The 27,672-nt window shown below is 43.8% G+C and overlaps 1 long non-coding RNA gene and 1 pseudogene across 2 annotated transcripts; one reads left to right on the forward strand and one right to left on the reverse strand.

Annotated features, from left to right (window-relative positions):
* Positions 1 to 237: 237 nt before the first annotated feature.
* LOC136471312 (uncharacterized) lies at positions 238 to 3,035 on the forward strand. Of its 2 annotated transcripts, none has more exons than XR_010761989.1 (3): positions 238 to 1,573; positions 2,630 to 2,788; positions 2,874 to 3,035. It is a non-coding gene; the product is annotated as an uncharacterized lncRNA (long non-coding RNA). The 2 variants fall into 2 exon arrangements; XR_010761990.1 differs by lacking the exons at positions 2,630 to 2,788; positions 2,874 to 3,035 and adding an exon at positions 1,867 to 2,599 and having other exon boundaries at positions 238 to 929; positions 1,502 to 1,573.
* A 14,962-nt stretch (positions 3,036 to 17,997) lies between these two features.
* LOC136468677 (putative multidrug resistance protein) lies at positions 17,998 to 25,249 on the reverse strand (annotated as a pseudogene).
* Between the last annotated feature and the right edge of the window lie 2,423 nt (positions 25,250 to 27,672).

The following is a 27,672-nucleotide window of genomic DNA, read 5'->3' on the forward strand; positions in this document are numbered from 1 at the left end:
GATGGTGAGGATATTGTTGATATTGTGCTTATTTGTGAGGTTCATTTTTGTCGATATGCACATGTCTATATAATATATACATGTTATAATTCGTTCTTATTTTCCGCAGCAACACGTGGGGTATTTACCTAGGTGTCGTTTGGATATTGGGAAAATTAAGGTGAGATAGGGAAATAAAGGGTGGGATAGATCTGATCCCTTGTTTGAATAATGAAAAATGAATAGAGATAGGGAAACGAAGAGCAGCATAGCCATTCCATATCCCTTCCTGCTGTCTCAATCCATTTCGCATTCCCTGTCCCCATCCCAATCCAAATGTGCCATTAGGGTTAGGGATGCACTGAGATTTGGGGATTTTGATTTCTAGGTTCTGGTTTGGGGAAGAACAGGGACTCCCTATGGTTCTCTATCTTCTCCTATGCTCGATTTGCCTTTCTACCGATGGCACCTCCGTTGTGCGGCACAGCTGCACGAGCGGGCCCCGCCCCCCGCCCCCGGCGCAGCCTGCTCCCGGCGGTCCTCGCGCCGTCCGCTCGCCATTAGTCAATTGAAGTCTTGCCAAAAATTGCTTCGCAGTCGGTGGCTGACAGAGGAATTTATCCCATCCGATTTATTAGCCATTGATGATGGGATGGAGTTTCTTGGCTTACATTATTTGGTATTTACGCATTGCTACATTCATCTAATGATTTTTCTACTTGATGCTTGTGTACATAGGTTGCTCCAAGTTTCAGAACGCGGGCTTGTGGATTGAGGTGCTGGATTGCTGCAAAGCTGAGACTCCGGAAGGCATTAAAAAGGCATCATGGGTCATGGATGGCAACTTCAAAGAAATCTAGATGCTCGAGGGAATGATAAAGTTCCAGATTACTTGGAGGCTGTATCTCTGACTGAAAACAGAAGTCATTGGAACATGCATCTTGCCTATGGTTGGCACTCTATTGCGAAATCAGTTGTGTTGAGTTCCGTACATTTCCATGTGCAGATGTGCTTATCATAGTTGTCGCTATTGTCCTAATGCCTTAAGATTTCCTCGGTGCTGCTGCCACTGGACTTTTTTTTTCTCGAACACGCAGGAGAGATGTGTATCATTGTATTAATAGAAGAAGAGAGAGTCATACATAGACCCAAATCCACACACACACTACTCCATGATGCTGTCACTGGATTGTTTCATACCTTTGATAGTTTCGTTCAATTTGCACTAGCATTATAAACAAAAAAAACTCAAGACAAAATTTCTTTGTCATATTATCTTACTTATAAATAATATTATAGCCAATCCATTCTTATGACGCCTTTAATGCTGCAAAGCACGGTTTTAGAACAGACTATCTGTTGCTTAGGTTGGTGCTTGACACCGCTTTGCTTCGTCCAAACTTTCCAGTGCATGTACTAACATAGTTTTACTGTCCCTTAAAAAAACATAGTTTTACTATCGTACAAAAAAAGGCTTTACCAAACTAAGAAGAATGTGCCCTGATGTTTATTCTGAATGCAGTGAAAATTGTGATGACAAGTGAGTTCCTCAAAAGGACATATTATGTACACGCCGGAGATGACAACAAAGAAGGTATGGTTAGATTAAATTGTAGGATGGCACAGATAGAGGTACAATTTGGTCTCATAACTGTTTATCAATCTTTCAGGAAACTTGAAATAGAAATCCCATTCATTAGGTTTACTTAATTCCTGATTTCAGTCACCTCATTGTCTCATTGTAGCACTGTGCTGTTGTGATCTTATTGCATTTCTATAACCTAACATCTCAAAAGGTAGAATCAGGAAATGATTCATATGCATATAGCATGTTGTTCTATCAAAAGTTTCAGTGGTCCACCCTATTCTGATAACTTTTTTTAACAGTTTTTTGCAAGATTGCTACACTTTTATGAAAGAATATCACCGATTCCTTATAGAAAAAACACGTGACAAATTGATCAAGTATAGCTGAAGTCTTCTATCATTGATTTCCTTTAGAGCTGAATCGATTTCAGTTTTGCCATGTTCCTGGTAATATCTACCTTGGATGTTTTGTCCACCACATAGATCTTCACACAAACACGAGCTGGTCCTACGTGATCAAACTGAAGAAGCAATCCTATTGAAAGTCAAGAACAAGGTCCCAAGGACGAGCTGGTCCTCTTGGGTCACCTTATGATCTATTCAATACAACTGTCACTAAGCCATGATCTTTGATTTGTATGTACCACGCCGAAGTACCAAATCCATATGAACATCTTCTCGTGGAAGTTGATACTGTGGTACACATCCTCTGTAATATCAAGCTATGTTTGTCTCTTCTAAATTGTCTATTGCCTTCCTGCTAGTCACTTAGCCTTCTTACTGTTTGTGTCTACAATCGCAAATCAGATAACAGGGCTTCATTCATTTTCTCACATTTTTCCCTGTATGGATCTTTGTACATAAAGACCACAGAAATCAAGTTTGATTATGAATGGTACTGTTCCAACAGCATGCTGCTATTTATTCTGTTTACTAATCATAGTGAAATGCTACATGATTTTCATGTCTCCACCTTTTTGTCCCATACAAAATCGAGTTAAGAGACTCCCAACCTTGCTTACTGAATCGGTTTCATATTCATAGATGTGAGTCTATTGTGCAGAGGATGATCAGGATGAATGAATTAATAGATGTGAGTCTACTGCCCTCAAATGTAAGAGATATATGATTACCCAAGGAATCAGAGGACTTCATGGTCGATGAGGATGACTATATGATGCTCCAGCATAATAAAATCACTGGCATCAGTCGCCCAACGCCTGTATGTTTTTTTAGTCATAGTTTGTTGTCCTATTCCAATATTCTTGGGCCTGTTTAAGAAGACTGCTCCTGTTGTCTTCTTGCAGGGGTTATATCTGACTGTGTTCACTCCCAATAATGTGTACTATTTCTTATATGTTAGATTTTTTTCTTGAGTTTTTACGTTAGTTGAATGGTAAAATAGGTTGATTTACCATTTTCTCAGGTAGAGATATATCTAGAAAAAGTTAAGTCAGTATTTGGTACAGAATTTCTCATGCTTCTTCTCTCAAAATGTTTATTGGAGTGCTACTATGGAAAAAAAATCAACTTTTATATGTTCATATCTCAGAGAATTTATCTTTTGCACGCCACAAATAATAGATGTATATATGTTCTACAGGGAACAAAACCAATAATGCCACCTCGCTCTGCCTAGCCCACGGCAATTGCCGTAGGGTTCCTGCTAGTTTTAATGGTTCGCCGAGCATTCTTGATTATTTGTTAATACAAAGTGGAAAATCAATAGGGTTACAAATCTGGAGCTAATGTGTTTTCATGCAAATTGTTGTCTGTAGCACCTGGTTTTAAGAACAAAACCAGATACACACCATATGTGAGTCCAGAAAGTCAAATATTACATATGACTACAAATAGAGGTAATATCAATAGACAATGCTTAATATATAACATATTAGTACAAAGAAGACAACCTTAGGCACAAACAGCGGATAGATAACTCCGATCTTTAGACGAGAACTCCAACTCTATAGGGACAACTGACTGGTTGATCACAAGCCTAACTCCTACTGACTCTAGCAATCTGGTACACATCCAGGATTTTTATCCAAGTAGTGAAAATAAACAAGCGTAAGTACATCTCGTACTCAACAAGAATAACATGAGGTTCATGAGGCTAAAAAAGATAGACACTGGTTTAACTAAAATTAGCTTTTAATAAGTCATAGTTTTAAGCAATTGAGTAGCAACAAGTTTATCGTAAGCCCATATAAATACATGATCAGGTAAACATGAATACTGAATAACATAAACAAATACTCATTAGTGATCATCTATTCCATAAGGGTCCAAGGCCTCTCGTGACCGTGAGCATGTAACACCCAAAAATTTTATCCTTTTGAAATAAGAAAATTTTGATTTAATTATGTCATTATGTGAGCATTCAAATATAGGAAATTAATAATTTTTGGGAAATTAAAATCAAATATAAGGTTAGTAACCTTTTTATGCATACATGCTGCTGCATATTTATTTTTGTGATGATTGGTCTTGATTCAAAGTTCAAATGATTCAAAAACTCTTTGAAAATGAATTTGGAAATTTGATTTGGAAAAAGAAAACGAAATTCATTTTCTCTCCCCTCCCTTCCTCATTTTCGGTCTGCTGGCCCACCTTCCCCGCGGCCCGCTCGCCCTCCCCTCTTCCCTTCCTGGGCCGGCCCAGCTCGGCCGCAACTGCTCGGCCCAGCACCGCGCGCCCTTCGCCCCGCCCTTAGCCACTGCCAGCCCAGGCCCACGCGTCAGCGCCGTCCCCCACCTCCCGCAACCGCCCGCGCCGGTCCAAGCCGCAACCGCCACCCCGCTCCCGGCGTCGTGGGTGCGTCGCCCCGCTCCCCAGCCTCATTTAAAGCGAGCCGTGACCCCCGCGCGCACCCCTGCTGCCTCCCCGCTCTCTTCTTCGCGTTCGCCAGGCGCATAGGAAGCCGTAACCACCGCACGGAGGAGCGCTGCGATCCGCCATCCGCCTCCGCGCGAACCGTCGTCCCCGAGCCGCCTCCGTCCCCGTTTTGCTCCGCGGTGAGACCCCTTGCTCCCCTCCTTTCCCCCCATGCTCTCAATTTCATGTTTCATGGCCGTTTGACCCCGTTTCACATGCGCCCGATTGCTCCCGGCCGACGGCCATGGCGACCGCCGCCTCGGCCGCGTCCTCCGGCCGCCGTATCGGCCTGGCCGAGGTCCCCTGCTCTCCCTCTTTCTCCCGGTGCCCTCGGTTCTTCGAACCGTGGCCCGTAGGTCTTGTTTCCCGCACGCCGACGAGCTCTCGCTGCCGTCCATGGCTCAGCCGCACCGGAGTTACTGTTCCTGCCGGCGCCTCCCTTTTCTCTCTCTTCTCCTCTCTAATCTGAGCCGTCCGTTCTTGATCCAACGGCCACCGATGGCCGATACCCTTTCGCCCTGGCATAATTGCTAAAGAGACCCTGAGTTTTTCTAAGTCTTAACCCGCAGTCCAAAGCACGTTTCTAGAGTACGCTTTCTCGTTTTGAAAACGTAAAGTACACTGTTTTAGTCTAAAATACGTTTTCGGTATTTACAGAAATGCCATTGCACTGTTTTGCTCATAGAATCGTCGTTTTAGCTCCAAATCGACCCGTTCAAATTGCGTTAGTTTCGTAATTTCATAATCTATGTGTTAGTACCACTGTTAATCATGTTTGCAACTTTTAAATTTCATGGTTAGATTTGATTAAATAAATTGCTATAGGAAATCCCGTTTAAATCATAACTTTCGCGTATTAGCTCCGTTTTTCATGAACTTCGCATTGCCGTGATCATAGTAAGACGTAGATTCTTTTCATAAACATTTTAATTTGTTTTCTATACTGTTGGTGTATTGTTCTAACTGTAGTATTGTTTGCTTTGCATGAATGTTCCTGGAATATTGTATGTTGCTGTGTTGGTCGTGTTCAGACGGTGAGGAGAACGTTGGTGACCAGGAGTACTTTGACGACCAGCAGGATCAGCAGGAGTTTGCTAACCAAGGCAAGTATAGCATGGGCCTACCTTGATGTCCTATTCACTTTAATCATTCACTCATGTGCATGTGTCTAACTTTGATAACCATAAGGACATCCTAGTTATTTGATGACATGTTCCCTTGATTCCTTTGGGTTAATTGCATATGGGTAGATTGCTAGCGCTCTAACTGAACATGGTCTATACAATGGTTAATTGTTCTATGGAACTAAAGGTAAAACATGCTTTATAACAATTGATCCATAGGGCGAAGGAGCAAATGACTTTCGATCATATTGCTCTCTGCCCTCCATAAGGATTTATCTGTCGGCAAAAGCTGGGACTGACAGTGCAACCGTGAGAGTCATATGGCTCTGACTTTAGCTCAGTAATAGGACCTTTTCTAGCTTGTTAGAGGTTACATTTATGGCGCAAAAGGGGCTTGCCACGTTGGGTATAGGGCTGCCTCTGTTCCTATATGTATAGCCGTGATGGATATGTGCCATAGGAAAGGGGGGTTCCTACATCTGCCTGCCGAGAAAACCTAGCGGCCCTAACTTGTTAGAGAAACCTATGAAATGGCTTCACAGTGTACCATGCCCGCTCACCTTGGCAGTGACATGAGAGTAATTAACCCGGGCATATGGGAATCACGACTCGCGGTGAATGTGCACCACCTCTACAGAGGGTTACAAACTGTTATAACAGCCGTGCTCATAGTCACGAGCGGCCTAGAAAACTCACAGAATAATTGGTTACTCATTGTGGTTCATTTATGATGGTATACGATGATAATATGATGCAAATGATTCTGATATCTGATTATGTGGGTATAAATTGGAGCTTAAGCATAACTTGATAATACTTGATAATAAAATCTTGACTTACTAAAAGTGCTAACTGCAGTAAACCTGTGTCATCCTTTTTGAGCTTCATAACCCCATGTTATCTTGTTAAGTACGGGAAGTACTTACGCTTGTTTACTTTCTATATTTGGATAAAAATCCCGGATGGGTAACATATGACAACGTGTATGAGGAGTTTTCTGAGGATTATTAGGCTTATGGTCAACTAGTTGACATTCCCTGTGATGGAGTTCTATGAGAGAGTTTATATTTTATCTTCCGCTGTGTTGTGTAATACTATGTGTTGTTATTAATCGTGATGTAAGATACACCATGATGATACTTTATATGATTTGTCAACTTATGTGTGTGACTGATCCATGGGCACACATGAGTGTAGTGCATTTAATTTTATCCTTAAAATTGGGTGTGACAAATTGGTATCAGAGCCGTGTTGACTGTAGGATGCAAGCCTAGTTAGAAATGGTCGTTTTAGCATCTTTGCTCCTCTGGTTTCATGCTTACTATCTTATTCTTGTTATTTTATTAAAACATTTATGCTTTTCATACCTTAATCTATTATATAAAATTGTTGATTCTAATTCTATCTCACTTTAAATCTATAGATGTCTCATAACCCGAAGACCGCCCGCCTCAGCACTGTAGGCTACCGTGCCTTGTTCACCCCCCATGCTCCACAGGCGGAGAAGGAGATTGTGACCATCTTCGACGATGAGGAGATGGCTACCCCGACACCTGCACCTGCTCCTACTCCAGCTGTCGCACCTGTCTATCCTACTGTAGCTACCCCAGCGGAGTCATCAGCTACTTCACCTATACCTGTGCCATCCCTAGCTGTCCCTGTGGTGGATGAGGAGATAGGCTGGAAGTGCAAGTACTACTTCAAGCCAGCCCTGGAGACGGCCTACTACCACACCCTCCTTACTCATGTGCTGGATGACTACTACCCTGATCTGCACGCCTCCATCAGCTATCATTGCGTAGAGTACCAGCATCCTTTGGAGGCAACCTTTTGGAAGGTAGAGCTGGTTGTCACTACTTGGAATGACATAAAGAATGGATATGAGGTGGAGACTGTCCACCGTGCCACTGCCAGGAGGGCCCATGCATTGGATGGCATGGAAGATGTAGCGTAGGACGCCTACATCTACTACCATGGTCGTCGTTTTGAGGCCATGAAGGAGGATCGTTTTAGGTTCCTTCATCGCAATGATCATGAGGGTGTTTGGTAGGTCCTGACTCCACTAGAAAGTGATCCAACTCTGGAAGCAACAGTGCAGCATGTCCATGCTATGCAGGGGGTGGATGAGGAAGTCAAAGGAGAGTTGCGTGCATCACAGAGAGCCAAGAGACGTCTCCAAAACCAAGTTGATGAACTACGTGATCAACTTGGGCAGCCACCGATCTACAAGAAGAAGCGCCGGTCGTTCACCATGATTGACGCCCCCCATAGGTGTTAGGTACCTTGTTTAATGTTACAACGTTGTTAGTTCATGAGTCATGTCTAGACTTGTTGGTCTTGTAAACTTTAATGATTAGATGTTTTTAATTGTGAACTTGGATGATTTGGAGTTTGTTTGATTGCTGGAGGTTTGTGGGCATGTCCACAACTTCCTTAGGTTTGAACCTTAAGTTTAGATTATGTTCTTAATGTAGATGGGTTTGCTTTATCTTATCTCTGCTGTGCTGATTTCTGGAGCAGTCTATGTTCTTTATTTTGTATCTCGAAATTTGGGCTGCCAAAAATTTTGAAATTTTTGTGGAGATATCTAGACTTCTGTACATTTCCAATGTCTCTGGAATCACGTCAATAGCTGTTCAGGTTTGTGAGATCTAGCTGTCACAAGTTGAGGTTTCTGCGCAGACTGGAACCCAGAACAGATTCGGTTTAGCTCTATTTTTGACCATGTGTATATCAGAATCTGTAAAAGTGATCTAAATAAAAGTTGTAGCTGATCTCCTAAGCTTTCCAACCGTTCTTGGTACACCTCTGTTGGATCTCTAAAACTCGAGTTATAACAGATTTACTGAATTGCTGTATTTAAATCTTGTCCAGAAAATTTTCAGCATTGTTCCTTATCTTTATAAGCTCTCTATAAATGGGAAATCTCTAAAATTTTGCGCATTTATTGGAAAGCAGATGGCCGCAAGAGGAGGAAGAGTCAGAGGCCGTGGTCGTGGACATGATGCTCTCATAAATCCACCACCACCACCGCCAGTGACTATGGAACAATTGATGGGAATACAAGCGTAGTTGATGCAAGCTATGATGCAGCGCTTGGATAACGAACCTGCAAGAGGACCACCGCCTGTTCAGGTCAGAGATAAGTGTGGAGAGTTTATGAAGGGTCGTCCACCGGTGTTCACCCATGCCTTAGACCCTATGGAGGCAGATGATTGGTTGTGTGCTGTGGAGAAGCAACTTAACATAGCACAATGCAATGATCTTGAGAAGGTGTTGTATGCTTCTGGTCAACTCCAGGGAGCAGCTCAGGATTGGTGGGATTCTTTCTAGTATGGACGCCCCAACAACGCTCCTGCTATCACCTGGCAGGAATTCAAGGATAACTTTTGGTCATATCATATCCCCGATGGACTGGTGGAATTGAAGCAAAAGGAATTCAGATCCCTTAAGCAAGGATCCATGGCTGTGACGGAGTATCGTGACAAGTTTGCTCAACTATCACGCTATGCTCCAAATGATGTAGCTGAGGATAAGGAGAAGCAGCGCCGCTTCCTCAAGGGACTTTATGATGGCCTATAGCTCCAGCTGATGTCCAACACCTATCTAAACTTTCAGTCTTTGGTGAACCGCGCTATTGTGATTGACGATAAGCGTAAAGAGATGGAAGCCAAGAAGAGGAGACTTCAAGGGCAAGCTTCTAGAAGCAACACCTGTCCACGTGCCTATCCCCAGCAGGGTTTTCAGTAGAGGAATCAAGGACCATCTAACCAGGGAAACCGTGGTCAGTATCCTCAGCGTAATTAATTCCAGCAATGCCCTCAGTACCAGCAACAGTATGATAATCAGCATCCCCCACAACAGACAGGCAATCCGACAACATGCCAGGGAATGCCCAATAATGCTCCTGTGAAGAGTGGTGCACCCAATAACCCCAATGCATGCTACTGCTGTGGAGAAGTAGGTCACTATGCTCATCAGTGTCCAAAGAAGCAGAACCAGCAGGCTCCTCAGAACTAGACTAGCAACCAGAAGTTCAACGCTCGACCACCTCACACTGCGAAGGTGAACTATGTGTCGTCTGATGCAGCTTAGGAGACGCCCGAGGTCATGTTGGGTACATTCAGCGTCAACTCTATCTCTGCTACAGTTCTTTTTGATTCCGGTGCTTCGCATTCATTTATTTCCCAAGCTTTTGTTAGAATGAATAGCGTACCTTTATGTGCCATGAAAAACCCCATACTAGTAAATTCACCGGGAGGTAGTATGCCCGCTTCTTATTGGAGTCCCTCAACTAGCATTTCCTTAAGGGGGGTAGACTTCAAAGTGAAACCTATTGTGTTGAGAACAGCGGGAATTGATCTTATTCTGGAAATGGATTGGATGAAACAACACCGGGCAATGATTCAGTGTCAGAAGAAATCTGTTGTTGTGACATCACCCAATGGAGATAGAATCTGCGTAGAAGTGGTAGTGCAAGCTCAGCCAACAACCACTGTGAATCAGTTGGATGGTGATGCCGTTGAACAAGATCATGTTGTGGAGGAGTTCACGGATGTCTTCCCCGATGACTTGCTAGGTATGCCACCTGACCGAGACATTGAATTCATTATTGAATTATTACCTAGAACTACACCAATAGCTAAACATCCATATAGAATGGGGGTTAATGAATTAGAAGAGCTTAAGAAACAACTAAAAGAGTTGTAAGAAAAAGGTTTCATACGCCCCAGTTCTTCTCCATGGGGGGCACCTGTGATCTTTGTGGATAAGAAGGATGGTAGTCAATGGATGTGTGTGGATTACCGTTCACTTAATGAGGTTACAATCAAGAATAAATACCCTTTGCCTAGGATTGATGATTTGTTTGATCAGTTAAGAGGAGCCTATGTGTTCTCCAAGATTGATCTCCGCTCAGGATACCATCAGCTTAAGATTCGAAACTCAGACATACCCAAGACAGCATTCACTACACGGTATGGCTTATATGAGTATACCGTTATGTCTTTTGGATTGACCAATGCACCTGCATACTTTATGTATCTGATGAATAAGGTGTTCATGGAGTTTCTTGATAAATTTGTGGTGGTATTCATTGATGACATACTGATATTCTCCAAGACCGAAGAAGAACATGCTGAACATATAAGGTTGGTCTTGCATTTGCTTAGAGAACATAAGTTGTACGCTAAGCGGAGCAAGTGTGAGTTTTGGTTGAAGGAGGTCTCTTTTCTGGGTCATGTTGTCTCCAATGGTGGAATACCAGTGGATCCAGGCAAAGTACAAGATGTGTTGAATTGGAAACCATCCACCAATGTAAGTGAGATTCATAGCTTTTTGGGATTGTCTGGATACTACAGGAGATTCATTGAAGGTTTTTCCATGCTTGCTAAGCCTATGACAGCTCTGTTGGAAAAGAATGCTAAATTTGTATGGTCAGATAAATGCCAGGCAAACTTTGATGAGCTAAAGAAGAGATTGACTACAGCTCCAGTATTGATTTTGCCTGACTTAAGCAAGAACTTCTCTATATATTGTGATGCATCCCGTTTGGGCCTTGGATGTGTTCTTATGCAAGAAGGAAGAGTGATGGCATATGCATCTAGACAATTGAGGAAGCATGAGTTGAACTACCCTACTCATGACTTAGAACTGGCAGCTGTGGTTCACGTTTTGAAAATCTGGAGACATTATCTAATTGGGCATAAGAGTGATATCTATACATATCACAAGAGTTTGAAGTATATCTTTACCCAATCAGATCTGAATCTGAGACAACGTCATTGGTTAGAATTGATCAAAGACTATGATTTGGAAGTGCATTATCATCCGGGAAAAGCAAATGTCATAGCTGATGCACTTAGCAGGAAGAGTTATGCTAATGGACTTGGGATGACATTTATGTCAGCAGAGTTGTGTGCTAAAATGGAGTATCTCAACTTGAGTCTTGTCACTAATGCAATGGAATTGGTGATAGAGCCTACATTGGAGCAAGAGATACGCAAAGGTCAATTGGAGGATGAAAAACTAAAAGAGATAGCGGAGAATGTAGTGCTTGGAAAGGCACCAGGATTCAGGATGGATGAGAATGGTACTCTTTGGTTCGGAAAGAGGATGTGTACCTGAAGTGAATGTTATCCATGATGCAATTCTGCAAGAGGCCCATGAGTCTGCTTATTCTATACATCCCGGAAGTACGAAGATGTATTTGGATCTCAAGGAGAGTATTGGTGGTATGGTTTGAAGAGAGATGTGGCAGAGTATGTGGCTTTGTGTGACACTTGTCAAAGAGTGAAAGCTGAGCATCAAAGACCTGTAGGATTGCTACAACCAATGAAGATTCCTGAATGGAAATAGGAAGAAGTTGGTATGGATTTTATTATAGGTTTGCCCCACACTCAAAGAGGTTATGATTTAATATGGGTAATAGTGGATCGACTCACCAAGGTTGCTCACTTTTTACCAGTCAAGACTACCTATACGGGTGCAAGGCTAGCAGAGTTGTACATGGAAAGAATAGTGTGCTTACATGGTGTTCCCTAGAAAATTGTGTCGGATAGAGGCACTCAGTTTACATCACAATTCTGGCAGAAAGTACATAGATCTTTGGGGACAAAGTTGAAATTTAGTTCTGCTTACCACCCGCAAACTGATGGATAGACTGAAAGGATCAACCAGATTTTGGAAGATATGTTGAAAGCTTGTGCACTATAGTATGGTAATAGCTGGGACAAGAGTTTACCATATGCTGAGTTCTCGTACAACAACAGTTACTAGAAGAGTCTCAAGATGGCACCTTTTGAGGCGTTGTATGGACGTAAATGTAGAACGCCTTTGTTCTAGAATCAGACTGGTGAAACTCAAGTGTTTGGACCCGATGTCCTTAGAGACATAGAAGAACAAGTGAGAATGATTAGAGACAACTTGAGAGTGGCTCAGTCCCGACAGAAGAGTTACGCTGATACTCGCAGAAGAGAGCTGACTTTCGAAGTTGGTGATTATGTGTACCTAAAGGTGTCACCAATGAGAAGTATGAGAAGATTCAATATGAAGGGCAAGCTAGCACCGAGGTATATTGGACCTTTTAAGATCCTAGAGAGACGTGGAGAAGTAGCCTATCAATTGGAACTACCAGAGAGTTTGTCAGGTGTGCATAATGTGTTCCATGTTTCTCAATTGAAAAAGTGTTTGAGAGTACCAGAAGAGCAGATTCCTTTGGAAGAGCTTACTGTTAAGGAAGATCTTACATATGAAGAGTATCCGATAAAGATCTTGGAAACTGTAGAAAGAGTTACAAGAAGCCAAACTATAAAGATGTGCAAGGTGCAGTGGAATCGGTATACAGAGGATGAGGCTACTTGGGAAAGAGAAGAGGATCTGAGAAAGTCTTATCCCCAACTGTTTGAGTAAGCAATCACCCAAATCTCGAGGATGAGATTCATCTTAAGAGGGGTAGAATTGTAACACCCAAAAATTTTATCCTTTTGAAATAAGAAAATTTTGATTTAATTATGTCATTATGTGAGCATTCAAATATAGGAAATTAATATTTTTTGGGAAATTAAAATCAAATATAAGGTTAGTAACCTTTTTATGCATACATCCTGCTGCATATTTATTTTTGTGATGATTGGTCTTGATTCAAAGTTCAAATGATTCAAAAACACTTTGAAAATGAATTTGGAAATTTGATTTGGAAAAGAGATCTCTTTGGAAAAAGAAAAGGAAATTCATTTTCTCTCCCCTCCATTCCTCATTTTCGGCCTGCTGGCCCACCTTCTTCCCCGCGGCCCGCTCGCCCTCCCCTCTTCCCTTCCTGGGTCGGCCCAGCTCGGCCGCAACTGCTCAGCCCAGCACCGCGCGCCCTTCGCCCCGCCCTTAGCCACTACCAGCCCAGGCCCACACGTCAGCGCCGTCTCCCACCTCCCGCAACCGCCCACGTCGGTCCAAGCCACAACCGCCGCCCCGCTCCTAGCGTCGCGGGCGCGTCGCCCCGCTCCCCGGCCTCATTTAAAGTGAGCCGTGACCCCCGCGCGCACCCCTGCTGCCTCCCCGCTCTCTTCTTCGTGTTTGCCAGGCGTAGAGGAAGCCATAACCGCCACACAAAGAAGCGCCACGATCCGCCGTCCGTCTCCACATGAACCGCTGTCCCCGAGCCGCCTCTTTCCCCGTTTTGCTCTGCGGTGAGACCCCTTGCTCCCCTCCTTTCCCCTCGTGCTCTCAATTTCGTGTTTCATGGCCGTTTGACCCCATTTCGCATGCGCCCGATTGCTCCTGACCGCCGGCCATGGCGACCGCCGCCTCGGCCGCGTCCTCCGGCCGCCGTATCGGCCTGGCCGAGGTCCCCTGCTCCCCCTCTTTCTCCTGGTGCCCTCGGTTCTTCGAACCGTGGCCCGTAGGCTTTGTTTCCCGCACACCGGCGAGCTCTCACTGCCGTCCATGGCTCAGCCGCACCGGAGTTACTGTTCCGGCTGGTGCCTCCCTTTTCTCTCTCTTCCCCTCTCTAATCCGAGCCGTCCGTTCTTGATCCAACGGCCACCGATGGCCGATACCCTTTTGCCCTGGCATAATTGCTAAAGAGACCCTGAGTTTTTCTAAGTCTTAACCCGTAGTCCAAAGCACGTTTCTAGAGTACGCTTTCTCGTTTTGAAAACGTAAAGTACACTGTTTTAGTCCAAAATACGTTTTCGGTATTTACAGAAATGTCATTGCACTGTTTTGCTCATAGAATCATCGTTTTAGCTCCGAATCGACCTGTTCAAATTGCGTTAGTTTCATAATTTCATAATCTATGTGTTAGTACCACTGTTAATCATGTTTGCAACTTTTAAATTTCATGGTTAGATTTGATTAAATAAATTGCTATAGGAAATCCTGTTTAAATCATAACTTTCGCGTATTAGCTCCGTTTTTCGTGAACTTCGCGTTGCCATGATCGTAGCGAGACGTAGATTCTTTTCATAAACATTTTAATTTGTTTTCTATACTGTTGGTGTACTGTTCTAACTGTGGTATTGTTTGCTTTGCATGAATGTTCCTGGAATGTTGTATGTTGCTGTGTTGGTCGTGTTCAGACGGTGAGGAGAACGTTGGTGACCAGGAGTACTTTGATGACCAGCAGGATCAGTAGGAGTTTGCTAACCAAGGCAAGTATAGCATGGGCCTACCTTGATGTCCTATTCACTTTAATCATTCACTCATGTGCATGTGTCTAACTTTGATAACCATAAGGACATCCTAGTTATTTGATGACATGTTCCCTTGATTCCTTTGGGTTAATTACATATGGGTAGATTGCTAGCGCTCTAACTGAACATGGTCTATACAATGGTTAATGGTTCTATGGAACTAAAGGTAAAACATGCTTTATAACAATTGATCCATAGGGTGAAGGAGCAAATGACTTTCGATCATGTTGCTCTCGGCCCTCCATAAGGACTTATCTGTCGACAAAAGCTAGGACTGACAGTGCAACCGTGAGAGTCATATGGCTCTGACTTTAGCTTAGTAATAGGACCTTTTCTAGCTTATTAGAGGTTACCTTTATGGCGCAAAAGGGGCTTGCCACTTGGGTATAGGGCTGCCTCTGTTCCTTTGTGTATAGCCGCGATGGATATGTGCCATAGGAAAGGGGGTTCCTACATCTGCCTACCGAGGAAATCTAGCGGCCCTAACTTATTAGAGAAACCTATAAAATGGCTTCATAGTATACCCTGCCTGCTCACCTTGGCAGTGACATGGGAGTAATTAACCTGGGCATATGGGAATCACGACTCGCGGTGAATGTGCACCACCTCTGCAGAGGGTTACAAACTGTTATAACAGTCGTGCTCACGGTCACGAGCGACCCAGAAAACTCATAGAATAATTGGTTACTCATTGTGGTTCATTTATGATGGTATACGATGATAATATGATGCAAATGATTCTGATATCTGATTATGTGGGTATAAATGGGAGCTTAAGCATAACTTGATAATAAAATCTTGACTTACTAAAAGTGCTAACTGCAGTAAACCTGTGTCATCCTTTTTGAGCTTCATAACCCCATGTTATCTTGTTAAGTACGGGAAGTACTTACGCTTGTTTACTTTCTATATTTGGATAAAAATCCCGGATGGGTAACAGATGCCAACGTGTATGAGGAGTTTCCTGAGGATTATTAGGCTTGTGGTCAATCAGTTGACCTTTCCTGTGTTGGAGTTCCATGAGAGAGTTTACATTTTATCTTCCGTTGTGTTGTGTAAGACTATGTGTTGTTATTAATCGTGATGTAAGATACACCGTGATGATACTTTATATGATTTTTCAACTTGTGTGTGTGACTGATCCCTGAACACACATGAGTTTAGTGCATTCAATTTTATCCTTAAAATTGGGTGTGACAGAGCACGACTGATATACCAGTTTTACAATCTGCAGAGGCTGTACACTTTCACCATGAGTCGTGTTGCCCATATGCCCGGGTTAATTACTCCCAAAACACTTCCAAGGTGAGCCGACAGAGTACACTATGAAGTCTTTTAAAAGTTCGTCTAACAAGTTAGGGCTGCTAGGTTTCAGTGGCAGACAAGTATAGAGCCCCCTTTAAAGTGGCACACTCACGCAGAAGTACTCAAAATAATAGAGGCCGCACTATACCTAACGTGTCAGACCCCTTTTGCGGTAACCACTAACAAGTTAGAAAAGGTCTTCATACTTGACTAAAATTAGACCCATGTAGCTCTCACGGTTGTGCTGTAAGTCCCAGATTTTCGCTTAGAGATAAGTTCTTAAGGAGAGAAATCTAGAGTATCACAAAAACTATGCTCTAGCCCCCTTGTTACTTGTTGCTAAAAAGCCTCTTTTAATGTTTATTGCATAATCCAGTAATCAAGTTACAAGATCATGGTCTTTAATTGAGCACTAGCATCACTACCCAATGCAACAATCCCATAGGTGTCAAGGTACGAGTACAAAGCTAGGAAATCCTTAGTGGTAATCAAGGTAGACACATGCAGTATGATTTAAGTGATTAAAGGTGTATAGGACGACAAGTATGAACCCATACTATACTTGCTTTACAACTAATGGTCAACTCCTCGTAGAACCTTTGATCTTTTGTTCTTTCGGTCTCCTGCGCTTATGGACAGCTCTTCTACTCATAGATCGTAGCATACCAACAAACATACAAGCAACCAAATAGAAACAACTAAGAACAATACACCATACAAAAGAGAGCTAGATGCTACGGTCACGAGATCACAAGAAACACCGATAACGGAACTATCGTTAAAAAGAAACGACTATCAAAAAATTTATATTATAAAAGAATCAACTACAAGCTTGATTTATTTTAATTGAGTAAAACCATGTGAAATATATTAATTCAGATTATTCACTACGCATTTTAATTGAAAGACCGAGCTAAATCTAGTCATGTTTTAATTACAAATATTTCAATATCTTTTATATGCCGATTATACTTTAACTTAAAAAAACAAAATAACAAGTGAGAGCATCTAATGGCGTGTATCATGTGTTTACACTGAGTACAATTAAAATGTTTTAATTACAAATATTTCAATATCTTTTATATGCCGATTATACTTTAACTTGAAAAAACAAAATAACAAGTGAGAGCATCTAATGGCGTGTATCATGTGTTTACACTGAGTACAATTAAAAACCTATTTAAGTTAACAATTAATCAAATTAACATGTTATGTATAATCACCAAGATATAAAACCTATATTACTTTTAATTATAAAACCAATTACAAGCGTATTAATCAATTTAATATTTAGCTATATATGGAAAAACATGCGACATGAAAAACATTCGTACTACTGCATAGGACGCGCGCCGACATGAAACTAAGGCAACTTAAAATGCTCAAAACAGAGATTGAACGATTAAACGGCAAACTAACAAACCAGTGGCAGACTCGTAAATAATTCGTCTTCTTCCTAGGGAACTTGGCCTGCATGTGCCTGACGACGTGAACGTGAATAGGATGTCCAGTTTGCTGGCCATTGGACTCGCTGGCACTCGGCAGGCAGCAGACGACGCTGGCTTCTTCACCGTCTCGGGCATGGGGATCACGCAAAATCCCGGAAGAATCGGAGCCAGGCGGTACATGATGTTTCCTCGGATGTGAGTCCGTCTCGGTTATGTGGGGAAGGAGGAGGGAGGGAGGTTTTCCATTTTATTTTGTTTTTCTTTTATTCAAAGCATTTTCAAAATCATTTTCAAAAGCAGTTTAAATCATTTTGAATTTTGGTCAAAACCACTCATCATAAAAATACAAATGCACCGGCATGTATGCACAACAATATTGCTAAACCTTATGATGAATTTTATTTAATAAAAAAATTATTTTTCTTTATTTTCATGAGCACAAAAATACAAAATTAAATCAATTTATATCTATTTCGAAAGTAGCAATTTTTAGGGTGTTACGTTGCTTCCTTGCTGCATATTAACTACTCCAAAATATGTTCCAGCAGGACCCATGGCCACGAGGGATGCATGTGTGCCTGTCTCCACAGCAACTCCTTTATCAAGCACAATAATCAGGTCGCAGTTCCGAATAGTGCTCAACTTGTGTGCCACCACTACACTTGTCCTTCCGACCAACATATTCGGTCCAATGCCTCTTGGACCACCTTCTCAGACTGGTTGTCTAATGCACTAGTAGCTTCATCTAAGAGCAAGATAGCAGGGTTCTTCAATATTGCACGGGCGATTGCAATGCGCTGCTTCTGCCCTCCTGACAGTTGAACACCTTGCATTGCTCACCAGACCTTGTCTCGTATCCATCCTTGAGGTTGCTAATGAAGTCATGTGCATTTGCTGACCTTGCCGCATTCTCAATTTCTTCTTCACTAGCTGCTTCTGTGCCGTACACAATGTTCTCCCTAATGGTACCTGCAAATAGTGTTGGCTCTTGGCTGACCAGTCCAATATGTTGTCGCAAGGCACGAAGATTGTATGTTTTGATGTCTTTAAGGTCAATCTCTACTACCCCGCTAGTTGGGTCATAGAATGTAACGCCCCGGCCCGGGAAAACGGCTAAAATCCACTCTACACATTGAATGGACCACATCCAGTGGCGGATGCACGATGCGGGATAAGGGGGGCTAAAACAATGGAGATGTTGATTTGCATGAAGATTTAATGGTGAAATCAAGCTTTTGCTACAGTGATTATGCTTGAAATCAAGCCATTAGGGGGGGCTGGAGCCCCCTTTGGATCCGCCGCTGACCACACCTGCTAATTAACTCACTTACGCTTTCGTCCTCGCTTCGCGCAAAAAATTCAAACCAGAGTTCTTTATCTTTCCCAGGCTGAGACTTTTAAGCTGGTTCGGCCCCCCTCTATTTCCGATGTGGTACTAATTTCCGTAGCTACAGTGCTTCGCGAAGCTACAGTACTCGCATCACCTCTATTGCTACAGCGCGCGTCCGTTTGGCCCAGCCCACCATCATCAGACCGGCCCAAGGCCCATTAGTGGGGTCTCACATACACCCACCCTTAATGACTCGACGTCCTCGTCGAGGGCCGAACCAACCTACTCAAACAGTACAAATGGCCAGGATCGGCTCTCTTGGTCCACGTTTATATTCCCAGCTCCTCGGCCCAAGTGCTAACTTGTCTGAGCTCCCGAGCCATATATTCGTGAAACCGCGGCTGTCCGAGCTCCCGAGCCATATATCCGTGAAACCGCGAGAGTTGGCTCTGAATACCATTTGTAACGCCCCGGCCCGGGAAAATGGCTAAAATCCACTCTACACATTGAATGGACCACACCTGCTAATTAACTCACTTGCGCCGCAAAAAATTTAAACCAGAGTTCTTTAGCTTTCCCAGGCTGAGATTTTTAAGCTGGTTCGGTCCCCCCTCTATTTCCGATGTGGTACTAATTCCTGCAGCTACAGTGTTTCGCGAAGCTACAGTAACTCGCATCACCTCTATTGCTACGGTACGCATCCGTTTGGCCCAGCCCACCATCATCAGACCGGCCCAAGGCCCATAAGTGGGGTCTCACATAGAACCTCTCTATAAGTCCAATGAGAGTTGACTTTCCAGAACCACTTTGCCCAAGTGCCGTTGACTTGCCTGGTTGGATGCTCAAGGAGAATCCTTTGAAGATGATCACATCCGGTCTTGATGGATATGCAAAATCAACTCCTCTAATGTGCACCTCACCTTTGAGCTTCTCTGGTTTATATCCCTCAGGGCTGTCAGGATCCATTTTTGTTTCTCAGTGAAGAATGGCAAACACTGAAGCAATTGCATCAGCACCCTTAGCAAGATCTGTTGTAACACTACCTGCTTCTGCAATCACACGTCCTGTGGTTAATAAAATCAAGAAGGTTTGGAAGAAGGCCTTTGCTGTAATATGGTGCCCAGCCATGAGCATGCCACTATACCACAAGGTGAGTGCCCACGTGCATTTCAAAAGGCCCATGGAGGTGCCAAGGATGATGCCTGCAAACCAGGACTGTCGGATGCTTTCCTTGCGTGGACCATCTTGTGCTTGGTCAAAGAGGCACAAGACATGGTTCTGGGATGAGAAAGCAGTTATGGTCCGAAGATTAGAGACAGCTTCAGCAGCTAGCTTACTACATTTATCTTGTGCGTGCATTGATTTCTTGGACATGCTCTTCAGTAAAACATGGCGGGCATAAAAGCAAACAATGCTAATGGGTTGTAATGCTATCATGACGAGGGCCATACGCCAAGCTATAACCAGACCCATGATGTAGGCAGTTACAACTGCAGAAACTGTCTGGATGACTAGAGACATTGGATCACCCAGGAGTGACCTCACCTACAATACAAATATTATATCTGGTCAATAATATCATTTTCTAAATATTTACAAGATTTATTTGTACTTACAATGTTGGAGTCTCTAGTAAGTTGTGAGCATATGGAACCACTAGAATTCTTATCATGGTCAAACCACCCAATCTCAAAAGTGAGAAATTTTGCAAGCATTTGTTCTCTGACCCTCTTTGTTAGGAATTCCCCCATGGCAGCAAAGTTATAATGTTGCCCAATACTAGTTAAGAATGAAAGAATTGCAAGGCTGATGGAAATAAGTGCAAAAGTCCTTGTTTTCTCCTTGATCTCTTCATGATTTGTTGAGAAGTAGACAAATATCATGCTTCCAATGGAATATGCAAATATTGGTTGTATGCCTCCAAACACAATTGCACTGAAGCTTCCTATCAACGCCTGCTTCCACTCTGGTGCATTAAGCATAAGTATTGTCATAAAGGATGGAACAGGAAGGTTTGAATTATCTTTGTTATCATCATGTTTTGTATCACAAATTGACCATGTTGAGCTTGTCCTACTAGCTGTAGAGAAATCTCTGCTCATACTTTGGCTTGCAATTCCGCCAACCTTGTTGGTGTCTGTTAAATCTCTGGTCTGCTGAAGGTGGACAAGAGATGAATAGAGGCCATTCTCATTGGTAATGAGATCATCATGTGATCCCATCTCCTTAACCTCGCCATTCTGCATGACAACAATTATATCGACATTTCGGACAGTGGAGAGACGATGTGCGACAACAATAGTAATTTGTCCCATGGAGGCTAACTCAAGCGCCTCATGCACAACACGCTCTGAATTCGTGTCTAGTGCACTAGTGGCCTGATCAAGAAGAAGGATCTTAGGTGATTTTAGGATTGCTCTGGCAATAGCAATCCTTTGCTTCTGTCCTCCAGATATTTGGATACCACGCTCACCCACCTGTTTTTGGTCTATATATGGTTTGTATCCAAGTAAGAACAACAACTTATATTCCACATAACAAGTCTAGTTCAATTGTCTTTGATTTGGACAGATATCAACAAATTAGAATGAACTTGTTTCATGAAAATCTAACACTTTTATCCATTTGTAGTTTCTTGAAACAAAAACGATAGCCCAGACTGTTGTGGCAAGAGTATAGAGGAATAGTGGAACTTTAATTTCTTCAGCAAAGTTGATATGTATGTTTGTTGCAAGTTAATCTTGTATGTATGTTTGCTGCAAGTTAATCTTGTCAGCAAACTTTTGTTTGTATATATGCTCTCTTAATATCATTTCAAAAACTTCTGTTACAGTTGCTATGTACATTGCATGATTGATGGCTGTTAAAAAATGATCAGCACATACCTTGGCTAGAAGAATTTATCTAAACCTTTTGTGTTATGCATATGCAAATCTGACATGTTTGATCATTTTTCCGTTGACATATTGTTTGGTCACCACTGCCATTACTTAAAACTAATTTAGAAATACCATTTTACCCTTCTTTATAACCTACACAGGGCATTAATAATGTACCCCAAGTGCCACGACATAAAAGTTAATCTAAAAATAGGTTATTACATATTTCTCAATTACCTACAAATTCAATTAATAAGGAATACTAAGCCAACTATCTTCATTGCACTAATGCATTAAGAGTTTAAAGTTGACATAAAAGATTTATTGTTGCCATTCAAAAACTTTTTTATGTCAAATACACTAGAAAATAAAACATAGTTCAATATAACAGTTTAAAAGATGAAACATAGAAAAAACAATTTCTTGAGGTTGGCCAATTGATGGAATCTTTGCCTCGGAATAAAAGGTTATTCAAAGTTGAAATTCAAATTATCTTTTGATGTCAAATGTAATTGAAAAAGGACATTATTTCAAAGGCCAATATATTCAAATAAGCATAGAAAAAAATCACAAAATAGCATTCCACAAGAGATAATGGCCAATTTATTCATACATATAAAAAATATAAAGCATCTTAACAAAAATAGGCAACATAACTTATTCTCCTGATGGGTAGTTATCAGTTTGATGCAATCTACAATAACGAAGACGGATGATTCACTTTTAGCCGAGACTACACATCTAAAGTGGATGGCTAACAAAGATACAATAGGACACATAAGTAAATAAATCTATATCATTACTAGCATCCATGTAGACAAGTGGTAACTACTTGTATTAGGCTTACGCACTCCATATCAAGAATAAAGTAGAATGTAGGGTGGAGGTCGTTCATAGTGGATTAATGACTATTTCTAGCAATAATAAACACAGGTTAAGGGATCGTTTGGTAGAGATTTGGCTCTAGCCAAAAATACCTCCAACAGTAGCTTCTCTGATACAACTCTTTTTGACAAAACAACTTCTTGTGGTTGTTGACAATATCTATAACAACCTTCTATCTTCTTCATTCGTTCTTTGTTCTACTTTTTCTCTTACTTATTTCTCTTCTATCTCCATCTTATTCATGTCGGCCTCCTTCCCTTCCTACACCGGTCTCTGTCCCTCCCTACTCCGGCCTCAACGTCCCTCCCTCGCGATTGCCCAGCCGCCCCTCCTAGCGCCCTCGAGCAAATCTAGTCACCGCTATGCACAGGGCCCACAGCAACGAGAGGGAGCTAGCAAAGCTTCTTTTTTCCAGCTCCTCTCGCATGCAGCTCCAACCATGGAGCTTCTCTATGGAAGCTGTTTTAAATTTAATCTAGTGTTTGGTTGGGGAGCCAGTGAAGTCAAGTTATTCGTGAAGTTGACGGAGAAGCTCCACCAAAAAGGAAGACATTGATTTGAGTGCAAGATATAATGAGAGGGTGCATACGAGCCCTATAGATAGTAGTTATCTGCTAATAATTATCTCTTTTGGATCCAAGTATAGATAATAGATTAGCTAATTGTTAGCTAGATCTTTAGGTAACAACTATCCCACTAGCTAGACCAAATCAGATAATGAGTTATTAGCCAGCTAACTTTTATCTGATATTGAATCCAAACCGGGCCTAAGCCTATGCTAGTTACATTTTCAGCCACATATGACTGTTTTCAGAAAGTGCTAGTGCAAGGAGAAGATGCTACGTACGTACCTGCGTGTCGTAGCCCTGCGGCAACTGCGAGATGAAGCTGTGGGCGTCGGCCGCCATCGCCACAGCTATGATCTCCTCCTCCGTGGCGTCCTCCTTGCCTAACAATATGTTCTCCCTGATCGACGTCGCGAACAGCGCCGGCTCCTGGCTGACAAGCCCCATCTGCGCGCGCAGCCACTTGAGCCGCAGCCGCCGGATGTCGACGCCGTCCAGGGTCACCTCTCCGGCCGACGGGTCGTAGAAGCGCTCCAGGAGCGCGATCACCGTCGACTTGCCTGACCCACTGGCGCCCACCAGCGCCACCGAGCGCCCGGCCGGCACGTGCAGGCTGAAGTTGACGAAGATTGGGCTCTTGGGTCGCGACGGGTAGCAGAACTCCACGTTCCTGAACTCCACCTCGCCGGTGACGTTGTCCAGCACGTCGCCGGTGGCACTCTCCGAGTCTATCTTGGGCACTCGCCTGATCAGGTCCGTGATCCTCTCCGCCGCCGCGCTTGCCTCCGACAAGTACTTGATGTTCGACAGCGCCGACCCCAGCGCTCTGCACGGTTCAATTCGTTCGTTAATGGTGTTTTATCGAACAGAATTTACGGTGAATCACGCACAGACACAGTTGCAGTTAATTAGCTAGTAGTACTGTTAGTTGTTACATACACGCCTCCGTGTACAATAGACGGTGCCGCCCCTGTAGCAGTGGTGCATGACAAGCCGGCTGCCGTACCAAATGTTGAAGGCGAAGATGGCGTAGGTGATGCCATTGCTGCCGACGGCGACGCCCTTGGCGAGCCCCTGCTTGAGCCCAAGCCGTACCAGCTCCTCCAGCGCGGCCGAGAACCGCGCCGTGGTGTTCCTGTCCGCGACGAACGAGTACACACGGTGCGCACCGACGAGATCGCCTGCTCGGCGATGGCGCCCGGGCGCCTGTACTGCTCCCTGATCTGGCGCGCCAGGCCGATCTGGACTCGGCTGTAGAGCAAGCCGGGGATGACGAGCAGCAGCACGGACGGCAGCGCCACCAGCTTGAGCCGCCACTGCAGCGCGAACCCGACGGTGTAGCTGGCCACGAACGTGGTGACGCTCACCACGAAGTTGGCAAGCTTCTCGCTCAGCACGTCCTGCACGACGAGGCTGTCGTTGGAGACGCTGGTGATCACCTCCGACGACGTGGATCCTGCCTTGAGGTCGAAGTACTCCACGTCCTGCCGGACCACCTCCCGCAGGTAACGTAGCTGCATCCGCGGCGCCTGCCGCTCCGCCGTCCGCGTCCAGCAGTACCCCTCTACTCGAACGGGGGGGGGGGGGGGGGGGGGGGGGGGGGGGGGAATCCACGGTGGTGTCAGAGAGGCGCCGGCCGGGGCATTGGCATGCAGTGTGCTCTCACCTAGGAACGGCATGACAAAGCATGCGGCAGCCAGGAAGATGGTATTCCTCACGTTCTGGTACAGAACCCGGTGGACGCGTCAGTGTTGTTGTTAATGTAACATTTGCGTACGTACGTATAGACCTGATGCATATGTACATCATCAGGTTCAAGTTAGAGATGGAATCTGCTGTGTACCTGATTCATCTTGGAGCTGAACTGCTGGAGGCGATCAGGGCCGCTGCCTGCATATATCGTTGTAGACGTGGCTCATGATAGTTAGCATCACCGGCATCGACATGCCGTCGCCGATGGCGCCCACCAGGCCAGGCGCCATCAGCGCCACGTCCACCGCGTCTGCGTGCATGAACAGCGACGCGAATGAGCTCAGAACCGGCGCTGCCTTCGCCATCTGTGGCGAACCCTCCTTGCTCATGGCAGTTAAGTATCTCTTTGCTATATATTGCAAATGTGGTCTAGGCCTCTACAGAAGACAATTGGAAATGTAGGATGCTTTTAGATCCCTGCACAAGGATTGAAACAACACAGTAGCCGAAATGATCTTGTGAGAGTGAGAGCATTCATTTTGTGCAGGGATCTAAAATAAAATAAAATAACAATGGAGAAATAAAATAAAATAAATGCTAAAAATTCTAGGATAATTACTCTTATTTTCTAGAGTAACCATCTCCATACAGAGCAAAAAGCCTCCTCCTAGTTCATTTTGATGGAGCATACAAACATGTGCTCAACAAATCACATGTCTCAACATCCTCTTGGAATTGGTAGATAATTACCCACCATTGCCACTTGGATACAAGTCTTGAATCTTAATAATCTATATCTATACCTATATAATCTAATAAAGCTAGTACTCACTAGATGTTCTATCCCTTCATGCAAGGTGTCCACATCATTCCCCAGTAAATGTCTCACCAACTTATTATCCTTTTATACAAGCTATTCATGTCATCTTTTATTGATTACAAAAATTGTCTACATCATCTCTATTACGTACAATACTTTTAATCTTTAATCTATCACCGTATAAGTCATCTTGATGAATATCTAACATCGGGGTTATGTCAACCCCTTCATTAGCACTAAAAAGTGTAATTAACCTCCTAACCTATTATCTTAATCGGTCAGGGGCTCGGGGCTACACCCAGCAGTGCGCTCGCGCACCCTCACACCGACCAAAACCCACGAGGCATGAGCCTCCCTCGATCGAGGCCCCTGGCCGAGCGAAGTTAGCTCAAGAATGGGACTAAAGCCTGTAGGGGACCGTGACGCCTAAGAGGGGGGTGAATTAGGCAACTTAAAAATCTAACTCCAAAACTATGGCCTCTTTTTCTAACCCTAGCAAAACCTATGAAAAAGACAAACTATCTAAATGTGCAACTATGGTTTTGCTAGTGTGTTGTTATCTCTACCGCAAAAGGAGTAATACGATCAATGTAAATGCAGAAGCTAAAGAGCAAGGTAGAGATATGCAAACTCTCGTCGATGACTTCGGTATTTTTACCGAGGTATCGAGAAGCGCGCAAGCTTCCTCCTAGTCCTTGTTGGAGCCCCTCGCAAGGAATCCCTCGCAAGGGCCAAGCTCCTGGTCGAGTAACTCCGTGGATAGCCTCAGTCCTTCTCCACGCGTAAGTGGGTCTCCGACGTGCCTTCCGGCAAGCTTCTCCTGGATGCTCCCCGCCGTCTTCACTATCAAGCTTCCGGCCGAAACGCCGCGGGCCTTGTTCCCTCCGGTACACGGTGACAGCCACACCACAAACTCGGTTGGTGTGATCTCGCAAGACTACAAGCCCCTTCGATATACAACAATGGTGCACGCAAGTACCGAGTGGTAAGAGGTATGCAAACCTCACTAAACACTAGGCCTAAACCTAGAGCAAGCGCATAAGCGGTGGTCTAATCAATCTAAGCACTTCGTAAAGCACCTACGCTAATCACCTAATAAAACATTAAGCACTATGCAAGTAGAGATCACTAAAATGGTGTATCAACACCCTTGGTATGTTTCCTCAGCTCCACACCTACCAAATGGTCGGTTGGGGTTGTATTTATAAGCCCCACTGAGAAAGTAGCCGTTGGGGACGAAATTCTGCTTTTCTGCTACTGACCAGATGCTGGAGTCGTCCTGATCGGACGCGTCCGGTCGTCCCGACCGTTGGAGACGCGAACAACTGATCGGACGCTGCCAGCATCCGGTCACTTGCCACCGGACGCGTCTGGTCATAATTTCGCCGCTCTGGAACCTCTCTGTACTCGATCGGACGCTGCTGTCCTGCATCCGGTCGATTTGCCGCCAGCGTCCGGTCAATGCTAAGTGTGTTGTCATGCTGATGAATAGTGCCATCGTGCGTCCGGTCGATTTACTTGTTTAGCATCCGGTCACTGCTATTGACGCCTGATGTTGCCGAGCCACTGATCGGAGCATCCGGTCATTTTCCTCTAGCGTCCGGTCCAGCGTCCGGTCACTTCTGTGAGCTCGTTTCTTCGCGATCTTACGTGTGGCTTGGTTCCTATCTTCATGCTTGGACTTTGCTTGATATTTTGGATCTTCTCTTGTACTCCTAAGGTCTTGCTTGTGGTGTTGATCATCGGATCATCACATTGCTTTTGTCCAAGTCACGTCTTGCACCCTATTGAACTACAAAACAACCACTTGCAAATTCATTAGTCCAATTTGGTTGTGTTGATCATCAAACACCAAAATCCAAAGTAAATGGGCCTAGGGTCCATTTTCCTTACAATCTCCCTCTTTTTGGTGATTGATGACAACACGACCAAAGCAAGTAAATAATAGAATTTTGAAATTTAAAAACTACCTTCTTGCTAGGATGCAATGCA

This window comes from Miscanthus floridulus, chromosome 8 (genome assembly GCF_019320115.1).
Source record: "Miscanthus floridulus cultivar M001 chromosome 8, ASM1932011v1, whole genome shotgun sequence".
NCBI lineage: Eukaryota > Viridiplantae > Streptophyta > Magnoliopsida > Poales > Poaceae > Miscanthus > Miscanthus floridulus.